Source organism: Gopherus flavomarginatus, chromosome 23, assembly GCF_025201925.1.
Source record: "Gopherus flavomarginatus isolate rGopFla2 chromosome 23, rGopFla2.mat.asm, whole genome shotgun sequence".
In the NCBI taxonomy this organism is placed as follows: Eukaryota; Metazoa; Chordata; order Testudines; family Testudinidae; genus Gopherus; species Gopherus flavomarginatus.
Window position 1 is genome coordinate 703,440 of NC_066639.1, and position 24,940 is coordinate 728,379.

At 44.0% G+C, this 24,940-nt stretch overlaps 1 protein-coding gene and 1 long non-coding RNA gene across 14 annotated transcripts in view; one reads left to right on the plus strand and one right to left on the minus strand.

The window, feature by feature from the left end:
- The window catches only part of LOC127039489 (uncharacterized), a 34,650-nt gene extending 25,396 nt beyond the window's left edge, over nucleotides 1-9,254 (minus strand). The window contains exons 1-2 of the long non-coding RNA XR_007771049.1: nucleotides 9,108-9,254; nucleotides 8,893-9,023 (exon numbers count right to left, since the gene is read on the minus strand). This is a non-coding gene — a long non-coding RNA (uncharacterized LOC127039489). The remainder of the gene's footprint in view (nucleotides 1-8,892; nucleotides 9,024-9,107) is intronic.
- LOC127039342 (zinc finger protein 501-like) overlaps nucleotides 1-24,940 on the plus strand; it is a 259,420-nt gene that overhangs the window by 66,408 nt on the left and 168,072 nt on the right. The gene's annotated exons all lie outside the window — the stretch shown is intronic.

The window sequence follows — 24,940 nt, forward strand, 5'->3', positions numbered from 1 at the left end:
CCCTTTGTTCGAAACTCAGTTCCCAGTTCAGTTAGTGGAAAAATACAGGTAGCAAAATGGAGTTTATTGTCATGTGGTCTGGTCACATGCCCTGCTGAGTCACAGTAGGCGTGACTCCTAGGCTGGCTGACAAATTCACAGGGGGGCTAAGCTCTTCCATGGTCCGTTGTCTTTGTTGATGAGCCTTCAGCCCTGTCTGTCTTCTTCACTGTTGTGCCTGAAAAGCTTCTTGTGGGTGTTACCCAGAGTAAGCACATGTGAAATACAGATACAGAGTCAATATCCATAACTTCAGATACAAACATGATCCGTGCACACAGGTAGGATAATCATAGTCAGCAAATCATAATTTTTCCAGTGACATCGCACATGACACATCTTGCACAAAATGCCTCATCATTATGTCCTAATGATATTATAATCCTACCACTATGCAGAATGTGGGGTGTAGTGTCAGATAGGGCCTAATTTCAAGCCACAGGGGTTGGGAACGGAACTTCCCCTCTTTGTGGAACAGGAAATAACCCCCCAGCCAGGGCTGGGAAAACTTCCCAGGCTCCCAATGCTGGAGCCGGAATCTACTGACACTTCATTAGTTGCCACCACCCCCAATCTTTGTGGCAACTGCAAACTTTATCAGTGATGATTTTATATATTCTTCTAGGTCATTAATAAGAATGTTAAATCGCACAGGGCCAAGACCCAATCCTTGCGGGAACCCCCTGGAAAGAAATCCACTCGACCACGGCTTCCCATTTACAATCACAGTTTTCAGTCTATTTAATGTATGCCGTGTGTATTTTGTATCTTTCTAGTTTTCTAGTCAAAATGTTGTGCCGAACCAAGTCATATGCCTTACAGAAGCCTAGGTATGTTACATCAATACTATTAGTTGCAGCCAAACTTTTGATCTCATCCAATAAGGATATCCAGTTAGTTTGATAGGCTCTATTGTCTCTGAACCTTTGTTAATAGGCACTAATTATATTATCCTCCTTTAATTCTTTATTAATTAAATCCATATTCACTGCTCCATTCTCTTGCCCAGTATCGATGTCAGACTAACACTCTTGTAATTAGCTGGGTCACCTCTTTTACACTTTTTAAATATTGCACAGTATTAGCTTTATTCCCGTTTTCTGGAATTTCCCTGGTGTTCCAAGTCCTTATTAAAATACAAGAACTAGGGGTCACTAAATGAAATTAATAGGCAGCAGGTTTAAAACAAATGAAAGGAAGTTCTTCACACAGTGCACAGTCAACCTGTGGAACTCCTTGCCTGAGGAGGTTGTGAAGGCTGGGACTGTAACAGTGTTTAAAAGAGAACTGGATAAATTCATGGAGGTTAAGTCCATCAATGGCTATTGGCCCGGATGGGTAAGAAATGGTGTCCCTAGCCTCTGTTTGTCAGAGGATGGAGATGGATGGCATGAGAGAGATCACTTGATCATTGCCTGTTAGGTTCATGCCCTCTGGGGCACTGGCATTGGCCACTGTCGATAGACAGATACTGGGCTAGATGGACCTGTGGTCTGACCCAGGATGGCCGTTCTTATTAACAGTCCTCCACACTCCTCCATCAGGCCTTTCAGAGCTCTTGCATAGAAGTTATCGGAACCTGCTTATTTAAACATGTCTAATTGTAATACCTGCTGTTTAATGTCCTCGTGAGTTATTGTTGGAATGGAAAGACTGTCGTCATGAACATCTTATCATATGACTTACATCATCTGTTTTTCTTCAAATCCAGGAGAGAAATATTTATTGAACACTTTTACCTCTTCTGCATGATTGTTGATAATTCTGCCATTTCCATCTAGTAATTTACCACTACCATTGTTAGGGATGAATTTTGTACTTAATATACTTTTTAAAAACTTCCTTCTTATTTTCATTGATTAATCATTGATTTCTGATAGCTTCCCTACCAATTTTCTACAAATCTGACCTTCTAACTTATAGTCTTTACTATTGACTTCCCCTTTCTTCCATATATTTTATATGGAGAGTGTTGGGACTCCTACCAGGGAGCCACCAGAATGGTCCAGAGACAGCCCCATCTCCTGTATCAAGCTCTGGCTAGTGGGTATGTGATAAATGTGATGACCCTGCCTCCGTCTGTCAGCTGGGAGACGCAAAGGTTTTCTCTTTCTACCCTCTGATGGCTCCTGGCTGCTCTAGGCAAGGTGGGGTGGGACTCTGTTAACATGTGTCTCCCGGAGCTTCCATTTCCCTGGTGTTGCTGTTCCCTGAATAGTGGGGTTGTGAGTGGGGCAGCAGGTACTGAGAGTTGGACTCTTGCTCTTTCAGGGGCGGGTGACTTTTGAGGAGGTGGCTGTGTATTTCACCAGGGAAGAGTGGTCTCTGCTGGACCCCGCTCAGAGAGCCCTCTACGGGGATGTCATGCAGGAGAACTACGAGACGGTGGTCTTGCTGGGTAAGGAGTCCTCTCCCCTGGGTTATTAGAAGCTGTGGGGTCTCTAAAGAACCTGAGCAGTAATAACTTTATACTTTCATTCATCGTGTAAGTTTTGACAAGTTTCCTTGTCCCCCTTTTTTTGCCTCATCTCCTACCCACTAGTATAATTTTTGGACATGTGCCTTTTTGGTGCCATCAGTCATTTTAAAATTGCATTAACTACATTAATAACTGTAGCTTTCATGCCTTTTCCTCATTGTAAGAGGAAAATATGCCACCTGTAGAATTCTAAATGGAGTAAATAGGTGTGTGACTCATGCATGGCTTGTGTGACAGTCAGATGAGCTCCTCTTTTGATAGGAGAGCGTATAATGTTGGCATTCAGGACGCCATGGGTGATGGGAGAACAGAGCTGTGGGAGGTGCGGAGAAGGGAGGAGTAGATAATTCTGGGGTGCCAGGACATGGGGAGGACGTGTGCAGGGTTAGAGCTAAGAATCAGCAGGGAGGGATGAGGTTGTGAGAGACGAGGAGAGGACACAAAAATCTCCCAAGGTGCCGGGAGGTGGTGCCGGCTGAGAGTAATGGGACGAAGGGGAGGGGAGTGTGGAAGGGGGCACCCAGGAAGTGGGCTGGGTGGGTCAGTGGGAGGGAGGAGAGGTTTGGGGATCTAGAGCTCTGGGGGATCCCAGACCTTTAACTCCGAATCCCTACTCAAGCCTTGTTGCTTTAGAGCTTCCACTCCAGTTTTATTTCTGTTCAATTTCACTTCATTATACATTTTTTTCCCCAAATATTATTACTTTAACTCTTGATCTCCCTCTCCCACTCATTACCGCCCTCCCCCATATAACTTCCCCATCTGTGGCAACTGATTCTGAGTCCTTTCTGCATTCCTCCCTCCCATAGCATGGCCCCTATCCAGGCACAAATGAGGACTTTGTTGATGAAGTGATGGGGTGATAGTGTAGCCTGTACAATTTTTACACCTATAAGATTACGTATTCCGAAGCCATTCACACCAGTCTTCCTTATCTTGATATGCCGATACAGTCTGTTCCCCAGTGTTCCCTGCCCAGCTCTGATGCTGCAGAGCGTTTACCCTGTGTCCCCCTTCCCAGCTCTGATGGCGCGGAGCCTTGCCTGTGTCCCTGTTCCCTTATCCTGTTCCCCCCTTAACAAACATTCAACATTGATGTGGCCTTATCTGGTGTACTGTGTCCAGTTTTGGGCCCCACACTACAAGAAGGATGTGGAAAAATTGGCAAGCGTCAAGCGGAGGACAACAAAAATGACTAGGGAACTGGAACACATGACTTCTGAGGAGAAGCTGAGGGAACTGGGATTGTTTAGTCTGCAGAAGAAATGAATGAGGGGGGATTTGATAGCTGCTTTCAACTACCTGAAGGGGGGTCCAAAGAGGATGGATCTAGACTGTTCCCAGTGGTGGTAGATGACAGAACAAGGACTAATGGTCTGAAAGTTGCAGTGTGGGAGGTCTAGGTTGGATATCAGGAAACACTATTTCACTAGGAGGGTGGTGAAGCACTGGAATGGGTTCCCTAGGGAGGTCGTGGAATCTCCTTCCTTAGAGGTTTTTAAGGTCTGGCTTGACAAAGCCCTGGCTGGGATGATTTAGTTGGGATTGGGCCTGCTTTGAGCAAGGGGTTGGACTAGATACCTCCTGAGGTCCCTTCCAACCCTGATATTCTATGATTTATAGAATCTATGGTTCCAATTTATCTTCTCTCTCCTGTTTTGACTCAGTTTATATAGTAATAGTCTCAGCTATACCTTAGCCAATCATTGTGCTGAAATTTAACTAACCAGTTGTAACATATTGTAACATAATTCTCTAACCAATTATATCCCACTATCCTAATTATCTTACACTTAGCAAAATTAATTATTCAACAATCAGAAACAATTAGAGAACCAGACTGATTAACAAAGTAAAAGTGGTGGCCATAAAGATAAAACAATACAGAAATGAGTGTTTCACAACCAAAACCATTGATAAGTGATTTATTGCCAGACAGTGTAGCCTGATTTGGAGTGTGTTAGTAATGTTGATTTAATTTATCCACATAATGTATTTCTATTTAATTAATTTTAATTAATTGATATTAAAATAATTATTATGGATATTAATTAGTATTGGCTTAGGCTCTCCAATTTGTTTGATCAGAAGAATAGTGAAAAGTGCAAGGTCATGCATTTAGGGATTAATAACAAGAATTTTGGTTATAAATTGGGGACACATCAGTTGGAAGCAACAGGAGGAGAAGGACCTTGGGGTATTGGTTGATCACAGGATGACTATGAGCTGCCAATGTGATATGGCTGTTAAAAAGGCTAATGCGGTCTTGGGATGCATCAGGCGAGGTATTTCCAGCAAAGATAAGGAGGTGTTAGTACCGTTATACAAGGCACTGGTGAGCCCTCATCTGGAATACTGTGTGCAGTTCTGGTCTCCCATGTTTAAGAAGGATGAATTCAAACTGGAACAGGTTCAGAGACGGGCTACTAGGATGATCCGAGGAATGGAAAACCTGTCTTATGAAAGGAGACTCAAAGAGCTTGGCTTCTTTAGACTAACCAAAAGAAGGATGAGGTGGGATATGATGGCTTTTTATAAATATATCAGAGGGATAAATATCAGGGAGGGAGAGGAATTATTTAAGCTTAGTACCAATGTGGACACAAGAACAAATGGGTATAAATTGGACACTAGGAAGTTTAGACTTGAAATTAGATGAAGGTTTCTAATCATCAGAGGAGTGAAGTTCTGGAACAGCCTTCGAAGGGGAGCAGTGGGGGCAAAGGACAGATCTGGCTTTAAGACTAAGCTTGATAAGTTTATGGAGGGGATGGTATGATGGGATAGCCTAATTTTGGCAGTTAATTGATCCTTAATTATTAGCAGGTAAATATGCCCAATGGTCTGTGATGGGATGTTGGATGGGATGGGATCTGAGTTACTACAGAGAATTCTTTCCTGGGTGCTGGCTGGTGAGTCTTGCCCACATGCTCAGGGTTTAGCTGATCGCCATATTTGGGGTCGGGAAGGAATTTTCCTCCAGGGCAGATTGGCGGAGGCCCTGGAGGTTTTTCGCCTTCCTCTGCAGTGTGGGGCATGGGTCACTTGCTGGAGGATTCTCTGCACCTTGAGGTGTTTAAACCATGATTTGAGGATTTCAATAACTCAGATATAGCTTAGGGGTTTGATATAGGAGTGAGTGGGTGAGATTCTGTGGCCTGCGTTGTGCCGGGGGTCAGACTAGATGATCATAATGGTCCCTTATGACCTTAAAGTCTATGAGTATGAGAAGATAAAAGTTCGTCCTGAATCAGGGCTTCACAGATGTTCTAAAAAGACCTTCGGAGGTGTGACAGGAAGCTCACACTGAGACAGATGTAGTCATAAAGACCTTTTATTAAAATCAATGAAATAGTAAGCAGGTAGTAAAACAGTTAGAATTACAGAGTTGCAATTGTATTAGTTTTATTCAAGAGATACATATGATAATACAATATTATGTGCTGCAAACTTTAGTTAATACTCACACTCTGTTTTAATAACCTGGTGTTGGAAGATACAGGACCCCGTCTCTGGTGGTTCCGGCTTCACAGCTCTAGCAGAGGAAGCTAATGCAGAGCTGTTAAAGCTCTTTACTCTCTAACTTAACTCAATAAACCTTAAACTGAAATAAAGCATAGGGAAACCAAGTGTAGCCTAGTCCCCCTAAAACTTAAAAGTTTGAAAAGGAACCAAGTTCGGTCTATTAATAGTTAATAGGTGTCGTAGATGGGTAGCGTCGATACGTTGTTGAAGATGGGGACAGTGAAGAGTAGATAGGTGCGTAGCTTGCCTCTAAAATGGAGAGATGAATCGCCTTTTTATAGGGCATTGGTTGTAAATCCTTCCTCTTATGCCCAAATTTCATCCTTCCCCCACAGAAAGGTGAGGGTACACTTACCCCATAGGGTAGTATGTCTGTGCGTATGGATGACAAGTATGTGCACTCTTGTGGTTTACTTGTTACTTCTGTGGGTACAACTTTGAAAAGTGCCCTTTGCCATCCTGCATTGTCTACTGGGTTAGGCAAAAATCTCGAGACATTTGGTGGGTGTTTTAGCTATTTGGGTCATCTCTACTCTTCTGGGTAAAAGGTCCCAATATAGATATGCTAACTTTGTCTTAGCTTAACATACAGGGTTTTAGCCTCTTGGTCTCTTGTATTACAGCTAAACTTATTTTTAATAAAAATCTGTAAACCTATTACATCAAATACTCAAATTTATAAGAAAAGTTATATCTATGCAAGCAAGCAGATTAAACCTTAGGGCTACAACAGGATGCTCTCCAACTAAGTTTTCTTTAACCATCTTAAGATCTGTTTCTTTATCTGGTGGTGATGGGCACTATCCGGACAGGATCGTCTTCCTAACAGCCCAATAGCACCTTATTTCAGTGTGACTGGTTTGGGGTGTGAGGATGTGACCCTTCGCTTCCCATGTTATGGCTGCCCCTGTTCCTTAACCAAAGGCCTTTGCCTAAGAACAAGGTCTCAGACTATCCTAGTGCGAGAAGGGCCATACACAGGCAGACTGTGATTCTGATTCTTTGGTTTTATATCCCTGTAACTAGCTATGTGAAAAAATATACCTAAGTTCTTAAAGTATATGCTTCACAGGCAGGCCTGAATATCTCTATTCTAACAGTGGGTTCTACCCCTTCCCCCATTCTGTGTCTGTCTTGTCTATTTAGAGTGTACATTCTTCAGGACATGGGCCATCTACTATTCTGTGTTTGTACTTGTCCAAGCACAATGGGGACCCACTGTTAGTTGGTCCTTAGGCACTAAGGTAATGAATATGATTTATAATAATAATAATTCTCCTGCCACTTCAAGCCAAGGAAGCTGGCCTTGGTATTTTACTGCTTAAAAATGAGCTGGGATTAAAACCATGGAATATTTTTTGACAAGTATCCCACAAATTCCACTGACTTCCCTTGTTTTCTTTGCCTGGAATAGGGTTTCCAATTTCCAAACCTGATGTGATCTTGCAGCTGGAACGAGGGGAAGAACCGTGGGTCCCCGACCTCCAGGCCTCTGAGGAAGAAGTGCTCCTGAGAGCTGCCTGCACAGGTGAGGAATTGATTAAACCATAGGAATGCAGGAAACATTTGGCATGACCTACAAAGACCTTGTGAGCTCTCCGAGTTCAGGATTGTTCCCTGCAGATGTGGAATGATTATGGCAGATGTCATTCATGGCTTCTCTCCTACCCTGATTGACAACTGGCAGATGGTCCCTCCTTGATCTCGCTTTCCCCTGAGTGTTCTGGTGAGATGTGGACCCAGAACTGATCCCTTCCTCTCTCCTCTGGGGAAGGGTTTGGGGGAAATCAGCTCTCTGAGATTTCCTTTCTTTCCGGCACAGGGAGTGACCTCTGTCTGGATTCTTTCTGTTTCCCATTCAGGTGATGAGACGGTGAGTGAGAATGAGGAGAAACCCCAGCAGGAAGATGCTCAGCAAGTAGAACCTCATGGAACGTTATCAGGAAGATCCAAAGGGAAAGTTTCCAGGAGTTGTGCACGCCGAGAAAAAGCAAAAGCCTATGAGACTCGGCAGACTCAGCAGATGCCAGAGGAAAACTTCAGTAGCCACTCAGACATTATTACACACAAGAGAATCAACTTGGAATGGAGACGCTACACATGCCATGAATGCAGGAAAAGCTTTAGTGGGACCTCGGCCCTTATCAGACACCACAGAACCCACACTGGAGAGAAACCCTACACGTGCTCTGAGTGCGGGAAAAGCTTTGGTCAGCACTCAACCCTTACCACACATCAGAGAATTCACACAGGAGAGATGCCCTACATGTGCTCTGAGTGCGGGAAAAGCTTCAGTGATCATTCAGCCCTCACCACACATGTGAGAGTCCACACAGGAGAGACGCCCTACACGTGCCCTGAGTGCGGGAAAAGCTTCATTGATAGTTCAAGCCTCATCTCACATCAGCGAATCCACACAGGAGAGACGCCCTACACATGCTCTGAGTGCGGGAAAAGCTTTAATCACAGCTCTACCCTGAGCAAACATGGGAGAATCCACACGGGTGAGAAACCTTATGGATGCGCTGAGTGCGGGAAAAGCTTTAGTCGGCGTCCAGACCTTATTACGCATCAGAGAACCCACACAGGGGAGAAGCCCTACACGTGCTCTGAGTGCGGGAAATGTTTCAGTCAGCACTCAACCCTTATCGCACATAAGAGAATCCACACAGGGGAGACGCCCTACACGTGCTCTGAGTGCGGGAAAAGCTTCAGTCAGCACTCAACCCTTATCTCACATGAGAGAATCCACACAGGAGAGAAGCCCTACACGTGCTCCGAGTGTGGGAAACGCTTTAATCACAGCTCTACCCTGAGCACACACAGGAGAATGCACACTGGTGAGAAACCTTATAGATGCTCTGAGTGTGGGAAAAGCTTCATTCATAGTTCAGCCCTCATCTCACATCGTAGAATCCACACAGGAGAGATGCCCTACACATGCGCTGAGTGCGGGAAAAGCTTTGGTCATCACTCGGCCCTTATCACACATCAGAGAATCCACACAGGAGAGACGCCCTACACGCGCGCTGAGTGCGGGAAAAGCTTCAGGCGACGCACAAACCTTATCGCACATCAGAGAATCCACACAGGGGAGACGCCCTACACATGCTGAGTGTGGGAAAAGCTTTAATCACAGCTCTGCCCTGAGGAAACATGGGAGAATCCACATGGTGGCTGAGAAACCTTATGGAGTGTGGGAAAAGATTTAGTCAGCGTTCAAACCTTATCTCACATCAGAGAGCCGACACAAGAGAGAAGCCCTAGACATGCTCTTGGTGCGGATAAAGCTTCAATTGGACTTCAAACCTTATCACGCATCAGAGAATCCACACGGGAGACGCCCTTCACATGCTCTGAGTGTGGGAAAAGCTGCAGACGGAGCTCTGACCTGATTATACATCAGAGAATCCACACTAGTGAGAAACCTTGTGGATGCTCTGAGTGCGGGAAAAGCCTCAAAAATAGTTCACACCTTATTAGACATCGAAAAATCCACACAAGAGACCTGTAACACACGTCTTGTTTAGGGCTGGCCAAAGATTTTTTTATTTTTATTTTTTTAAATAATCACATTTGCTAATTCCCACATAGTGATCTGTGCACCATCTTCACTGTGGTCTCAGGTCCACCAGATGAGTTGCCTGCTTCTGCCTTTTGCAGCTCACCCTTCTTTGGGGTCAGTCCTGTGATCTCTTCTATCAACTCCTTTCCTTTTGAGTCTTAGGAACATGTGTCTCTCCAGCCAGGTTGTTCTGTTTCCAGTGCGTGAATCATTATCAAAGTTACTGGAATCCAAATGCTCCATGCCTTGAGCACCATCTGCTGGTTTGGGTTTGTTAGTGATGTTGGTATCTGTAGCTTAAGAAAACAATTTTAGTTGCGAGATATGAGCCCATTTTAGCTTGACCTCTTTATCTATCCGGTAGGCCAAAGGGCTGAGCCGGTCCACAATAGAATATGGACCTATCCATTTAGATTCCAAATTGTGCTCCCTTCTACCCAATTTTAAATACATAACCAGATCTCCGGGATCCCAGAACTGGGAGTTACCAGCTTTCTGCTTATGGAGTCTGTTATTCATTTTATCAATGGCCTCATTAATCCGGTATTGCAAGGTTAATTTGTCCTCCTGTAATTGTTTGAGCCACTGAAAATAATCATGTTGTGGTGTTACCACATCTATTTCCCCTGATCCTAAACCCATCTGTGTGGGATCAATCATCAGTTTCATCACCTGTCCTAATAAAATTTGAAATGGCTGGATTTTTGTTTTCAGCCGGTTGCTACTGTGGATGGCAGCCAGAATTAGAGGCAGCTTCTCTGGCCAATTTTTGCCAGTATTACTTACCACCTTCCTTAGGGCTTCTTTAACAGTGCGATTCATGCGCTCTACTTGCCCTGATGATTGAGGGCGATAAGGGATGTGCAATTTTTGTTTAATACATAAGGCTTGTAATAAGCTAATAAACATTTTCCCTACAAATGCTCATCCATTGTCTGAATCCATTATCTCAGGAGTTCCATAACGACAGACCACCTCAGTAAATAATTTTTTTGCAGGTTCTGTGGTGGTGTTTCTTCTAGTGGGGAATAGATTCATAGATTCATAGACTCTAGGACTGGAAGGGACCTCGAGAGGTCATCGAGTCCAGTCCCCTGCCCTCATGGCAGGACCAAATACTGTCTAGACCATCCCTAAAAGACATTTATCTAACCTACTCTTTAATATCTCCAGAGATGGAGATTCCACAACTTCCCTAGGCAATCTATTCCAGTGTTTAACTACCCTGACAGTTAGGAACTTTTTCCTAATGTCCAACCTAAATCTCCCTTGCTGCAGTTTAAGCCCATTGCTTCTTGTTCTATCATTGGAGGCTAAGGTGAACAAGTTTTCTCCCTCCTCCTGATGACACCCTTTTAGATACCTGAAAACTGCTATCATGTCCCCTCTCAGTCTTCTCTTTTCCAAACTAAACAAACCCAATTCCTTCAGCCTTCCTTCTTAGGTCATATTCTCAAGACCTTTAATCATTCTTGTTGCTCTTCTCTGGACCCTCTCCAATTTCTCCACATCTTTCTTGAAATGCGGTGCCCAGAACTGGACACAATCCTCCAGCTGAGGCCTGACCAGTGCAGAGTAAAGCGGAAGAATGACTTCTCATGTCTTGTTTACAACACACCTGTTAATGCATCCCAGAATCATGTTTGCTTTTTTTGCAACAGTATCACACTGTTGACTCATATTAAGCTTGTGGTCCACTATGACCCCTACATCTCTTTCTGCCATACTCGTTCCTAGACAGTCTCTTCCCATTCTGTATGTGTGAAACTGATTGATTGTTCCTTCCTAAGTGGAGCACTTTGTATTTATCTTTATTGAACTTCATCCTGTTTACCTCAGATCATTTCTCCAATTTGTCCAGATCATTTTGAATTTTGACCCTGTCCTCCAAATCAGTTGCAATCCCTCCCAGTTTGGTATCGTCTGCAAACTTAAGCGTACTTTCTATGCCAACATCTAAATCGTTGATGAAAATATTGAACAGAACCGGTCCCAAAACAGACCCCTGCGGAACCCCACTTGTTATACCTTTCCAGCAGGATTGGGAGCCATTAACAACAACTGGCTGGATAACCGTACTCAGAGAGTAATGCACCCACCTTATAGTAGCCCCATCTAAATTGTACTTTCCTAGCTTATCTATAAGAATATCATGTGAGACCGTATCAAATGCCTTACTAAAGTCTAGGTATATCACATCCACCGCTTCTCCCTTATCCACAAGGCTTGTTATCCTATCAAAGAACTCTATCAGATTAGTTTGACATGATTTGTTCTTTACAAATCCATGCTGGCTATTCCCTATCAGCTTACCACTTTCCAAGTGTTTGCAGATGATTTCTTTAATTACCTGCTCCATTATCTTCCCTGGCACAGAAGTTAAACTAAGTGGTCTGTAGTTTCCTGGGTTGTTTTTATTTCCCTTTTTATATATGGGCACTATATTTGCCCTCTTCCAGTCTTCTGGAATCTCCCCCGTCTCCCATGATTTCCCAAAGATTATAGCTAGAGGCTCAGATACCTCTTCTATTAACTCCTTGAGTATTCTAGGATGCATTTCATCAGGCCCTGGTGACTTGCAGGCATCTAACTTTCCTAAGTGATTTTTTACTTGCTCTTTTTTTATTTTATCTTCTAAACCTACCCTCTTCCCGTAAGCATTCACTATATTAGACATTCCTTCAGACTTCTCAGTGAAGACCGAAACAAAGAAGTCATTAAGCATCTCTACCATTTCCAAGTCTCCCGTTACTGTATCCCCCTCCTCACTGAGCAGTGGGCCTACCCTGTCCTTGGTCTTCCTCTTGCTTATAATGTATTGATAAAAAGTCTTCTTGTTTCCCTTTATTCCCATAGCTAGTTTGAGTTCATTTTGTGCCTTTGCCTTTCTAATCTTGCCTCTGCATTCCTGTGTTATTTGCCTATATTCATCCTTTGTAATCTGACCTAGTTTCCATTTTTTATATGACGCCTTTTTATTTTGTAGGTCACGCAAGATCTCACGGTTAAGCCAAGGTGGTCTTTTGCCACATTTTCTATCTTTCCTAACCATCGGAATAGCTTGCTTTTGGGCCCTTAATAGTGTCCCTTTGAAAAACTGCCAACTCTCCTCAGTTTTTTCCCCTCAGTCTTGATTCCCATGGGACCTTACCTATCAGCTCTCTGAGCTTTCCAAAATCCGCCTTCCTGAAATCCATGGTCTCTGTTCTGCTGTACTCCCTTCTACCCTTCCTTAGAATTGCAAACTCTATGATTTCATGATCACTTTCACCCAAGCTTCCTTCTATTTTCAAATTCTCAACAAGTTCCTCCCTATTTGTTAAAATCAAGTCTAGAACAGCTTCCTCCCTAGTAGCTTTTTCAACTTTCTGAAATAAAAAGTTGTCTGCAATGCAGTCCAGGAACTTATTGGATAGTCTGTGCCTCGCAGTGTTACTTTCCAACATATATCTGGATACTTGAAGTCCCCCATCACCACCAAATCTTGGGCTTTGGATGCTTTTGTTAGTTGTTTGAAAAAAGCCTCATCCACCTCTTTCACCTGATTAGGTGGCCTGTAGTAGACTCCCAGCACGACATCACCAGTGTTTTTTACCCCTTTTAGCCTAACCCAGAGACTCTGAACACTTCCGTCTCCTATGCCCATCTCCACCTCAGTCCAAGTGTGTACAAGAATGCCTCTACCCAACCAGAGAAGGCATCTATGATTACCAGTAGGTGCTGGAATCCCTCTTTGCTCCGTGGCAATTTGACTATGTAATCAATTTGTATTCTATGCCAGGGAACTACTCGTCTCTGGTGCATAAGGGGCTGGTAATGTGGTGGCCGGGCTTTATCCTGAGCACACCTGATGCAATTTTGAACCCAAGTTTTAACATCATCTTCCATACCTTTCCACTGGGCTACCTCTCTTAGCCTGCTTAGCGTCCCTTCCACTCCCTCATGCATGAACTGATGTGCAACATTAAGCAGTTCCTGTTTTTCTATCTTTCCTGGGGTTCTGTTTGGGGAATTTAAACAGTTATTATTATTAAAAAGTTCATCAATTGACTGCGGATCCCCCATTATCTTTCCCGCCTGACTTCTAGTTGCTACTGCAGCTATATCATACTGCCATGCTATATCATCTACTTTATTATTCCAAAAAGCCTCGGGGCTGTTCTGTCTGCTATGTGCCTTTACGTGCCTGATCTTTAAACAGCCAGGATGTTGTGTTACCCATTGGTAAATCCATTTCCACTCCTCTACATACAAAATGCTTTTCTCATCTGCTGCCTTCCACCCATTTCTTTCCCAGTCATGCATCCAGTATTGTATTCTCTTGACACCGAAATCACTATCTGCATAGATAAACACAGGTCTGGGGTTGTTCTTATATTGCTGTAGAACCCGATATATGGCACGGAGTTCAGCATGCTGGGCTGACCCATGATCCAAATATCCCTGTAGTATTTCCTCTTCTAAGTTAATTGCTGCATATTTAATTTTTCTTATGCCTTTAAGCACCATTGAGCTCCCATCTGTAAACCACATGTGTCCCTCTATCCCAATGGTATCTAGTTCTTCCAAGGAGGGTGTCTGTATCAGAGCTATTCTTTGCTCTAATGTAACCTCGGGGCAGTCATGTTTATTTCCTTTTTCAATTAGAGCGAGTCAATAGGTCAGGTCTAGACACAGTCTCGGTGGTGACTCCTCTGTTTATCAATGTGAGGGTCCACTGAGCCATGCGGGTGTTTGAGACCTTGCCCCCAACCAGTTTCCCAGACAGAATGTACTTTAAAGGGGTGTGGGTACTTTGGATTGTTAGGGGAGCTGTTCCAGTTAGGGGTTCAAAAGACTGGACTGCCCAAACCGCTGCCAAACATTCCCTCTCACTGGGATCAAAATTCATTTCTGGCCCCTGTAACTTCCTAGATTCGTAAGCTACCGGTACCAGTTTATCTTCTTCATTCTTTTGGAGGAGAGTAGCTGCTAATGCCAGGTTGTTAGCCGCGAGTCGGATTACAAACGGCTGGGACTCATCTGAGAATTGCAGAGCAGGGGCTGTCAGGCTTTTTGTTTAAGCACCCTTAGAGCCTCCTCTTGCTTTGACTCCCACTCCCACTTTACCTTTTTCTTAAGCAGTTTCCACAAGGGCAGTGTAATCTCAGCATATTTATAAATATGAAATCTTAGAAAATTAAACCCTCCCAACAAGACTCATAGGGAATGTTGGTCGGTAGGAGCCGGCATTTCTATCAGAGCTCTTACTTTTTGTTGGTCTACCTGCCTCCCTTCCTTTCCTATAACAATGCCTAGATAAGTCACTTGAGACTGGACCAACTGGGCTTTTTCTAAGCTAACCTTAAAATCAGTCTCTTGGATTAGAGCCAAAACATTTTCAGTTAATCATGGTACCTGTGCCTCAGTTTCCCCAAAAATTAAAATATCATCTACATGGGAAAACACAAAGGACCGATCTTGTGGGCTAAGGCAATCCAGCATGTCTATCACATGTTTGTGAGCTATAACTGGGCTATTGTGAAATTCTTGGGGTAGACGCTGGCATGCTCATTGCTGCCCATTGACCATGAAGGCAAATCTATCCTGTGAGTCTGGGTGCAATGGGATAGCAAAGAAGCAATTAGCCAAATCAATGACTGAGAAATACTTTGAAGTAGCCTGAACCTTTTGAATTACTTGAGTCATATCAGCTACTATAGGGGCCATAGGGATTGTGCCTTTGTTAACACGCCTATAGTCAATAGTTAAACGCCAAGATTTGCCATCTGCCTTGAGGACTGGCCAGACAGAAGAGTTAAAAGAGGAGTTAGTTTTTCGAATGACCCCCTGCTGTTCTAAGTCCCGGACTGTTTGCTTTAACTGTGTTTCAGCCTCCTTGGGATAGGAGTATTGTTTTTGAGGGGGTACCAAATCCCCAATGATTTTTACACAAGCCTGTATTTTCCCACAGTCCGTTTTTTTTTTTGAGTCCAGATAGTGGGGAATTTTGAGCGCCACACCTCAGCTTGCTGAGTTGTGGTGGCGGCTACTGGTCCCCCTTTGGTTAGAGGGGTCCTCTGTTCCACTTTTCCCTTACGGGGAGGGGGCATGTCCAGTTTCCATAATGTGCCCCGTGGTAAATCAATTATTATGCAATTTTTAAATAGCCAGTTTGTGCCAAGAATCATATCATTTGTCATGTCTGGGGTCTGGATCAGATCTCCGTGGGTTTTAAACCCTTGCACGGAGAAAGGCACTTCTGCCCACTCCCATCCTGTACTGGGCTTCCCTTGAAAGGACTGCAGGGTGACTTGTTTGATTCTAGTGCCGGCTGGTGGCTGAGTTCTAATTAGCGAAACTGCAGCGCCTGTGTCAATTAAAGCCAATGTAGGAGCACATGTGCCCTGCTGGATATAAATACATGGTCGACCTTCGGGGTCCCATGCAATTTTACTGATGAACCTCCAACGTGGTGCTCCTACATATGGAGGAGGTTCAGTATCCAGAGGGTCTCCCTATGCCGTATCTCCTGGGAATGGGAGGGGGTCCGTAAATACAGAAGGAGTAGGGGGAGGGAGAGGAGCTGTCGGCGTTAGTATGCTCGCTACTCTCCCCTCCTTAGAAAGCATCTGCAGTTTAAAAGCTTCTGCCAATAAGTTCCGTGTGGGTGCCCCGTCCCACTTGTCTCTATCTGCCCCGTGTTGCATTAACACCTTCCAGGCCATGCGGCCAGCGTCTCTTTCAGTTAACTCTTCCTTGCCTGGAGCTGGGGTGTCTGTTTTAAATTTCTGGAGGGAGGTCTGGGTACAAATTATCCCTTTGTCTTCCTCCATAATACCCTCTACCCCGAGATCTACCTCTAGCGTGTGCTCCCCGTGCCCCAGTTATGCCTTTATTGCCACTTTCATTAGAATAAGTAACTGAGGGCTCTAATGCTGCAACATACGCCACTCGTTCCTTTTTTATGGTAGGGGCAGGACCAGAATATGTAAGTATTTGCCGGACCATGTCTCTTAGTTCCCGTAATGTGGCAGGCTGGCTGGGTTGCCACACTCCCAGTCTCATTGCATAAAATGGTTGTAAGGAGGCAGCGCATTCTCTTAAAGAATCTACACTGAAAGGCACCAGGTCCAGTTTAGTGGCCGTATCACGTGTAACTAAGCCAGCCATCATCTGCATGAGACCCCATCGGGTTAAAAACATTTTGGGGTCCTCATCAGTTTCCTGTGAAATCGCAATGGCTTGGGCCACGAAATTACGCCTGCCCATTAGTTCTGCAAATTTTGTCAGAACATCCATTAGCTGGTAATCCCCATCAATCCTGAACCTGTCTATAAGCCCCCGCATATCTGGAGCTGCACAAATGCTCATTAAGCGGTGTAGTTCTTGTGAGTTTAGATCCTCCCTTTCTCCCAGTACAAGAGCATTCACACTCCATCTAGAGAAATTTTCCCGTTTTAAAATCCCCAGCCACTTTGCCATGGCCTGGAGATCGGAGGCAGAAACAGGCGCTGTTGTTACTGTTTCACTCCCACCACCCTCTTTCGTGGTGGTGACTGTTTTCTTTGTTATTGTTGAAATGGCATTTTGGCTCTCGGAGGAGGAATCTACCCAAATATCCCCTTTCCAATCTCCAGAGGGGTCTAAAAAGTGTGCCCCAACTGGGGTCTCAAATATCCCTTCTCCTGAAGTTACTGCTGCAACTTGTCTGTTTGCAAATTCCACTTTTTGTTCTAGTTGTTTGATAAGGGATTTACGGTGGTTATGGTCAATAGGGGCTTTCCCCTGTTCTAAAGTTAACTTTTTGACCATTCCCTGTAAAACCTGGTTTTCTTTTTCAATTCTCTCCTTTTCTTTGGTATGCTCCTGTAAGATTTGAGAGTGTTGTTTTTAACTCTCTGTACCCATCCTTAAGGGAGTCTAGCTGGGTTTGGCTGCTAATGGACAAACATTTCCATTTCTCTGCTTCTGCAGCAGAGGCTTGTAAATCTTGGTGCAGTTTCTCCTTTTCATTTTCACATTCAGCCAATCGAAGGAATACCTTTTACAGGTTTTCCATAGAAGCCAAACTGCAGCAGCAGCTTTTTTTATTGGAGTTGTGGATTTATATATTAAAATATATTGAGCCAATTTATCTTCTAGGTCCGAAATCGTATGGACATCAGCTAACACTTGATCAGACCAAGGGCTGTGTCTAAATTTTTGCAAAATTTGTTCAAAAGGGGTAACATCTTTTACAAACACCAATTTTTCAGTCCCCTCTCTGGGAGCCTTCTTAAAAGACTGCTTACCTTTAAACATTTTCTAGTGTACCCAACCTCCTATTGGGATTACAACAGCAATGCTTATTCTCTTTACCTGGAGCAAGAAATTTAATTCTTCTCCCTTCTTTCTGCTGCCGGCACTCTACGACCGGGGGAGTGAGAAAGCTTCTTCTCCTCCTCTCTATACCCGGCCACCTAGCACCGGGGGTGTGCACCCCTTAATGATCGAATACTTTTCAATACTCAATATCAAAGTTTGTTTCTTTACTCAATAAATGCTCGTGGTACCTTCCCCCTTTTGCAATTCTCCACCAAAATGTTGTACTCAAAGTACTATACAGGATCTTTTCCAGGGAGATTAAGGCAAAACGCCACATTTATTAGTAATACAGGTATCAATACTCTATGATATGCATATGAGATATATATCACAGTTGTGAAAGTAGAATGAATTATATTGTGAAAATAGAAAGGATTAAAGAAATGCTGTCTGTACCTTTAAGCAAAATTGTTGGAACGCTGCAATCCAGGTGTCAGGAATACAGACTTTACATAGAACAATTGCACCGTTTAAGGGCAATTGGTGAAGTATTAGCCTTAGATGGATAAGAGTTAGTAAGGAAGTAGGATATGCATGCTGTGCCCCAGGTGAATTTTACAGTTTTGCTTTCTTTGTCTAATTCCCGCTCTTTTATCTGTATAAATAAGATAGTTTGTGCCTTGCATGGTGCTCACGTTATCTGGGTGCTACTGGCGGAGCGCTGCGCTAATAAAACAGAGTGGTCTGACAAACTGTGAGTCCTGAGTCTAACTTTTAAATTTGGAGGTTCCACCGAGATGGCAACCGTCTTCACTGGGGCTGTGTGATTCCTGACCGTTTTTGTAGGATGACCGTGGTAGCCGGCACCTGGGCATTTGGCCTGAGCGGTCATCCACTAGAGCGGAAAGGCGCACAGCCACAGTGAGGTCTACGCCATCAAACCTGTTGGTTCCCAATCTGTTCTGGTAGGGATCCCGGGATCTGACATCAGGAATCTGGTCAGGTAATTATTTCTGTGTTTTGTCCATACTGAGGACTGTGCTGTCTCTGTGTCTATCTGTACTCTTGTGGAGTGTTTGAGTGTGGGTGCCGTCTCCGTCCGGGGATCAGCCGACCAAGGGGTTCCTGTCCCCACGGTCTGAGTGGAATCTGCACAATCGCAGCCGCACCGCACTTTGGGTAGAACCCCTGGTGTGAAAGCAAGGGCGATTGAGGCAGTAGCCTGTGGGTTCCTTTTGTGTGTTGCACTGGGCATCGCTCTGACGAACCCAAATTTCCTTCGTGTGATTGGTGTGTGAAGTCCTCCTGTATTGGTAAACAGACGTCTAAGTTGGGACAGTTCCCTAAATGAACACCGGCTCATTTTATGTATTTAGGATGGGTCTGGACTCCTGTAAAAAGGGTCCAGACTCCTGTAAATTTCTGGAAAAAAGGTCTAGACTAACTCAGGGGGATCCCAAAACTCAGTGGCCACTGTTAAAATATTGGAACAAAGACTGAGTGGACGTCTTAAAGGACAAACTCGGCCAACCTGAAACTAAATTGGCTAAAGGAGAGGTTAATTGTTTCATGCAGTGGTGGCAAGAGGCAAATCATAAGTGGACAAAATCAAAACTCGCCTCTCTCAAATATTCAAATAATAAATTAAAAGCTTTATTAAAAGCCTCCTCTCCCACCACCAGACTGAGCGCTCCCCTTTACCCCGTTCTCCAAACCCCGGATCGATCCAACCCCCTTCATACTCCCATATCATTGTAAAATGGACAAAAAGCCCCTTGTTCTGTTCCCCTTTGTTGTCTGCCTCAAAAACTGATTCTTTAGTGTTCCACTACCAATTCAGCAAGGAGGGTGGGCTCCTCAACTAGCTCCCACCCTTCCTGGTTCCTTTCCTTGAACATTTCTTTCAAAATTGTGAAGTGACCACAATAGCACTCACAAATGGTTCATTGGAAAAAGCAGGATCGGGCCCAGACAAGCAGGCAAGCAACAGATAAACTGAAAAACAGGTTCAAAGCCCTAAGGGAATAGTGTCAGGAGTAAGAAAAGCAGTAAGTGCAGGAACAATACTGAAAATGGTGAAATCTGAGGTGATAAAGGTGTCATTTTGGGACATAAACAAGTGATTTAAGGAAAGAGTGAAAAGTTAACTCTACAGAGGCTGGAGAGAATTAAGCAGTTAAACTTTGTGAAAATGTTAAAAAGGACCAAAATTCTTGGTTTCTTTGCAGCCATTCTGAAGGGAAAATGGGCCCTTTTCCAGAAGAATGCTTGTAAATAATCCAAATATATATATAGCTATGTAAAAACAAAGCAGTGTAAAGAAATGTTAAGGAAAAGAAAATGTGTATGTATCTATTTGTCTGTGAAAATATGTAACATTCTAAGAATCTAAACCAACACATCTGGTTTGTAAAACTCCTGTTTTCTAGGTGTGAGATAAATTGGTTTTGGTTTTGTTTTTAATGCCACTAAAAATTCATTTGACTCTTTAATTCAAAGTTGCAAAACTGACAGACCTTTTTGCAAGACCCAGGTAATTAGTGCTGTTTGGCTTTGGGATTTAGCATTCAACCCTTCAGGGGTATCTTGATTCTTTACAAAAATTAAAATATTTGATTCTTTACAAAAATTAAAATATTTTTAAATAAAGACCAAGTCATGGCTGCATTAGGGCAGTCAAAATCAGGAGAATAGGGAGAGATTCTGGAGTCTTTTTGTTTGGTTGGTTTGTTTTGTTTGTAACAATAGCAGATAAGAGCTGTAATGAAAGAATAAGAAATTAACAGTGACCCTCTGAAGCAACAGCAGAGATGAGGTGCACAAAACAAAAAGAAGCAATGTTAAAAACACTAAGCCTTAAAATGGCTCTGTGTAAACAGAGGGTCACTTTGATAGGAGTACATGAAAACTCTGTAAGAACAAAAGAAACAGTTACACCTTATGTAAAAATTAATATGGCTAATGTTTTTAAAAAGTTATAGTATAGAAAATGTGCATTTTCCCTAGGACATGTGCAGTGTATATTGTAGAAAGGGGTAAAAAAAAATGCAAATGAAACATGCTGCTGAATTAAAATCCTATTAGGGCTCCAAAAAGAGCCGCAATAGGCTGTGTTTTCTTTTTCAGATCCCTGTGTCTTGAGACAGAGGGCTTGTCTACATCACAAAGCTGCAGCGCTGGTGAGGGGGTTACAGCGCTGCAACTTAGGAGGTGTACACATCTGCAGGGCATCACCAGCGCTGCAACTCCCTGTTTGCAGCGCTGGCCGTACTCCCATTTTGTCTCGGGTGTGGAGGATCCAGTGCTGGTGATCCAGCGCTGGTAATCAAGTGTAGACACTTACCAGCGCTTTTCTTGACCTCCGTGGAATAAGCAGCTATCCCAGCATACCTGAGGAAGCCTCTCTGGTAATCAAGCAGGTCTCCTTCCCCGCGGTTTGCAGGGGGGTTCGGGGAACGCGAGAGCAAACCGTGGGGAAGCAGGTCTCCTTCCCCGGTTTGCTCTCGCGTTCCCCGAACCCCCGTGCAAGCAGGTCTCCTTCCCCGGTTTGCTCTCGCGTTCCCTGAACCCCCGAGCAAGCAGGTCTCCTTCCCCGCGGTTTGCAGGGGGGTTTGGGGAACGCGAGAGCAAACCGCGGGGAAGCAGGTCTCCTTCCCCGGTTTGCTCTCGCGTTCCCCGAACCCCCGTGCAAGCAGGTCTCCTTCCCCGGTTTGCTCTCGCGTTCCCCGAACCCCCGAGCAAGCAGGTCTCCTTCCCCGCGGTATGCAGGGGGGTTCGGGGAACGCGAGAGCAAACCGCAGGGAAGCAGGTCTCCTTCCCCGGTTTGCTCTCACGTTCCCCGAACCCCCGAGCAAGCAGGTCTCCTTCCCTGCGGTTTGCAGGGGGGTTCGGGGAACGCGAGAGCAAACCGCGGGGAAGGAGGTCTCCTTCCCCGGTTTGCTGTCACGTTCCCCGAACCCCCGTGCAAGCAGGTCTCCTTCCCCGGTTTGCTCTCGCGTTCCCCGAACCCCCGAGCAAGCAGGTCTCCTTCCCTGCGGTTTGCAGGGGGGTTCGGGGAACGCGAGAGCAAACCGCGGGGAAGGAGACCTGCTTGCTCGGGGGTTCGGGGAACACTAGAGCAAACCGGGGAAGGAGACCTGCTTCCCCGCGGTTTGCTCTCGCGTTCCCCGAACCCTCCTTGAAGCCGCCCAACAGCGCTGCAGTGTGGCCACATCTAACACCACTTGCAGCGCTGGTTGCTGTAAGTGTGGCCACTCTGCAGCGCTGGCCCTATACAGCTGTACTAATACAGCTGTAACAACCAGCGCTGCAAAATTGTAGATGTAGACATACCCAGAGTCTCTGAGCTCTGCTGATGGCTTTAAATCCAAAAGTCAAGCCTGTGTTCATGCAAATTACCTAACTGATAAAGAAAGGTAAGAACTGCCAGCACAAAAGAAGCTGCAAATAATTAACATACCTGGTCAGCAAATAAATTGCCTACATAAAAGGCATGGTATAACAAGATACCTTTAATAGATTTGATGCTAATGTTATTATTAATATTAAACATTGAAATAAATTTAATGTTAGTAAGTACCCCTGTAACAAGTTAGAGTGTATGATTTTTGGAAAAATCCTTTAAAGTAATATGGTAATAATGCTTCTCAGCTATTACCTGTGAATAAACTTAAAGCTTAACACAGCAGGAAAAACATTACAAACTTGGTCTGCTATATAAGAGGAAAAACTTGAGATACACCACCTCATGAATTTAATAACTAAAGAGTGGAATAATTTTTTCATAACCCTTAAAATGTAGAAGCCATTAAAACCTGGCCTGCCTATAGAACAAAAAAACCACAAGAAAATATGGGGTAATTCCTCTGTTTTGCCTGCAGTCAGGAAGGGTATTTGTAAAAGAATGGAATCTTTAAGCAATAATCAATGCCAACCCAAAAGGGGTAGAAAAATGTTCTTTTTGTCTTTCAGATAATCCAAAGTACTGTATAATGGGCTATGTGTATGTGTTAATTCTTGGGGAAAAGTGTTTAAAAAGTGTTAGCAACCCACCAGAAGACAAATGTAAAGGTAATGTAAGTACTGTGTTTACCAATAATCACATTTACTATTTGCCACAACAATAACAACAACAACAGAGTCTCAGCTTACCGTAAGCACTGATTTAGCTGAGTTCTCTATCAATCTTGGCATTGAATGGCAAACAGTTACCAATCATCTGTTAAAAGGTAAAAAGGTAACATAGTTCCTAAAAAAAAAAAATAATGTGGAAAACTGGATTATGCATATTATACACGCAAATGGGGACACGTTAAGAATTGCCACTTAAAACACGGCCAGCAAATACCGCATAAAAAGAGTTTAAAGGTGCAAGAGTGTGTGTGTGTGTGTGTGTGTGTGTGTGTGTGTGTGTGAGAGAGTGAGAGAGTTAAAGGTGCGTGTGTGTGTGTGTGTGGGTGCGTGTGTGTGTGTGTGTTGACCTAAAAGAGATCACTCTTTGTCAGTCTCCACGTACACCCCCTGAACCAAAGGGACTTGTGCGTCACTGACTATCTGTGCCTTGCCAGTGCAGAAACAGTCGACTGAAGGTAATGTACTTTGGAAGAATGCAGGGCGAGGTTTCAGAGTGGAAGGGTCTGGTTGTACTCGAGCTAGTTAATCTTAAGTCTGTATTAATATTGTAGTTTAATTATATTAGCAAATTGTTTAAGTTGTTTAAAAACAGTATTAGTCAATAGTTAATCAATATATAACAACTGTATATGTTTTGTGCCCTGCTGAAAGCAGGTACAGTGCAGGTGAAGCTAGCAGTTTATAAATCATAATAGCTTTACAAATCGCTGTGCCTGTCTTCAGTATAAGTTACCATCAAGTTTATCATAAAAGTCAATCAAAGTTTATAAGTTGTTAGATGAGGTTATAGGTAGGTTAAGGTTAGTACAATATAGTTAATCAGTGTATTAGTATTGCATATAGAATTGTATTTGTTGGGGGTGGTTACAGTACATGTGAAGTAGCTGGGCAATCAGTAATAGTACCGTTGCACGTGCTTGTAACTATTTTCAGTATTATTTACCTTTTATATGTGCACTTACAGGGATAGGTAGTTAATGTATAATATTACTTGTGCTTGTCTCCAGTATAACTTGCCATTTGTATTAATCCTCACTGAGTGCTGGTCTTTAATTCTGTTTTTCTTATTCTGTGTTTCCTTTAGTCATAAGTCATTAGAAACCTTTCTTGAGGAATAATTAGCTGTTTAGTTTCTCTTTTGCGGACACTACTCAACCTCATTCCATCTGTGTTGTGTGGTGGGAAGTAGCGATCACCCAGAACCCCACTAGGGCCCTGACGTGAGCCCCCCTAGGGCTCTGACGTATGCCTCCTCCTTCCATTACACTCCACATAAAGAAACCCTGAGCATCACGGTTATACTGTTTTCCCCCATTTCAAGGTCATCAGGTTCCCCCTTCGGGAACAATTTGTTTCATTCCCAGTTACTCTGCTGTTGCTTCAGGTTGTGCTGGAGAGGAGATATTTTTACTACCATTTTCCTCACTTAAAATAAATTGAAGTATAAGGGACCTGCTTAATCTGGGGCTAATATTTCTACCTTCTATCACTCTCCTCTAGGCCTCTAGCCTGCCCCTTCACAAGATATAGGCAGAAGAGAGAGCGTGGCAAAACAGCTCTCCCTTTTATCATGTCCTTTCTTTCCTCTTGGCTGGCCCCCCCCACCCCTTCAGCATCAGGTGAGCATTACCTCTTTGCAGTCCCAAACTGCCCAAGGAAAGGGATGACTCCCTCCAGGGTCTAACGCAGGGGTCTCAAACTCAAATCACCATGACGGCCACATGAGGACTCGTATATTGGCCCGAGGGCTGCATCACTGACACCTTTACATATAAAGATACCCCCTTCGCCCTGGCCCTGCCTCTACTCCATCCCTTCCATGAGGTCCTGCCACGCCTCTTCTCACCCCTTTCCTGCCCCCATTCCAACCTCTTCCCCAAATCCCCACCCCTGCCCTGCTCCTCCCACATACA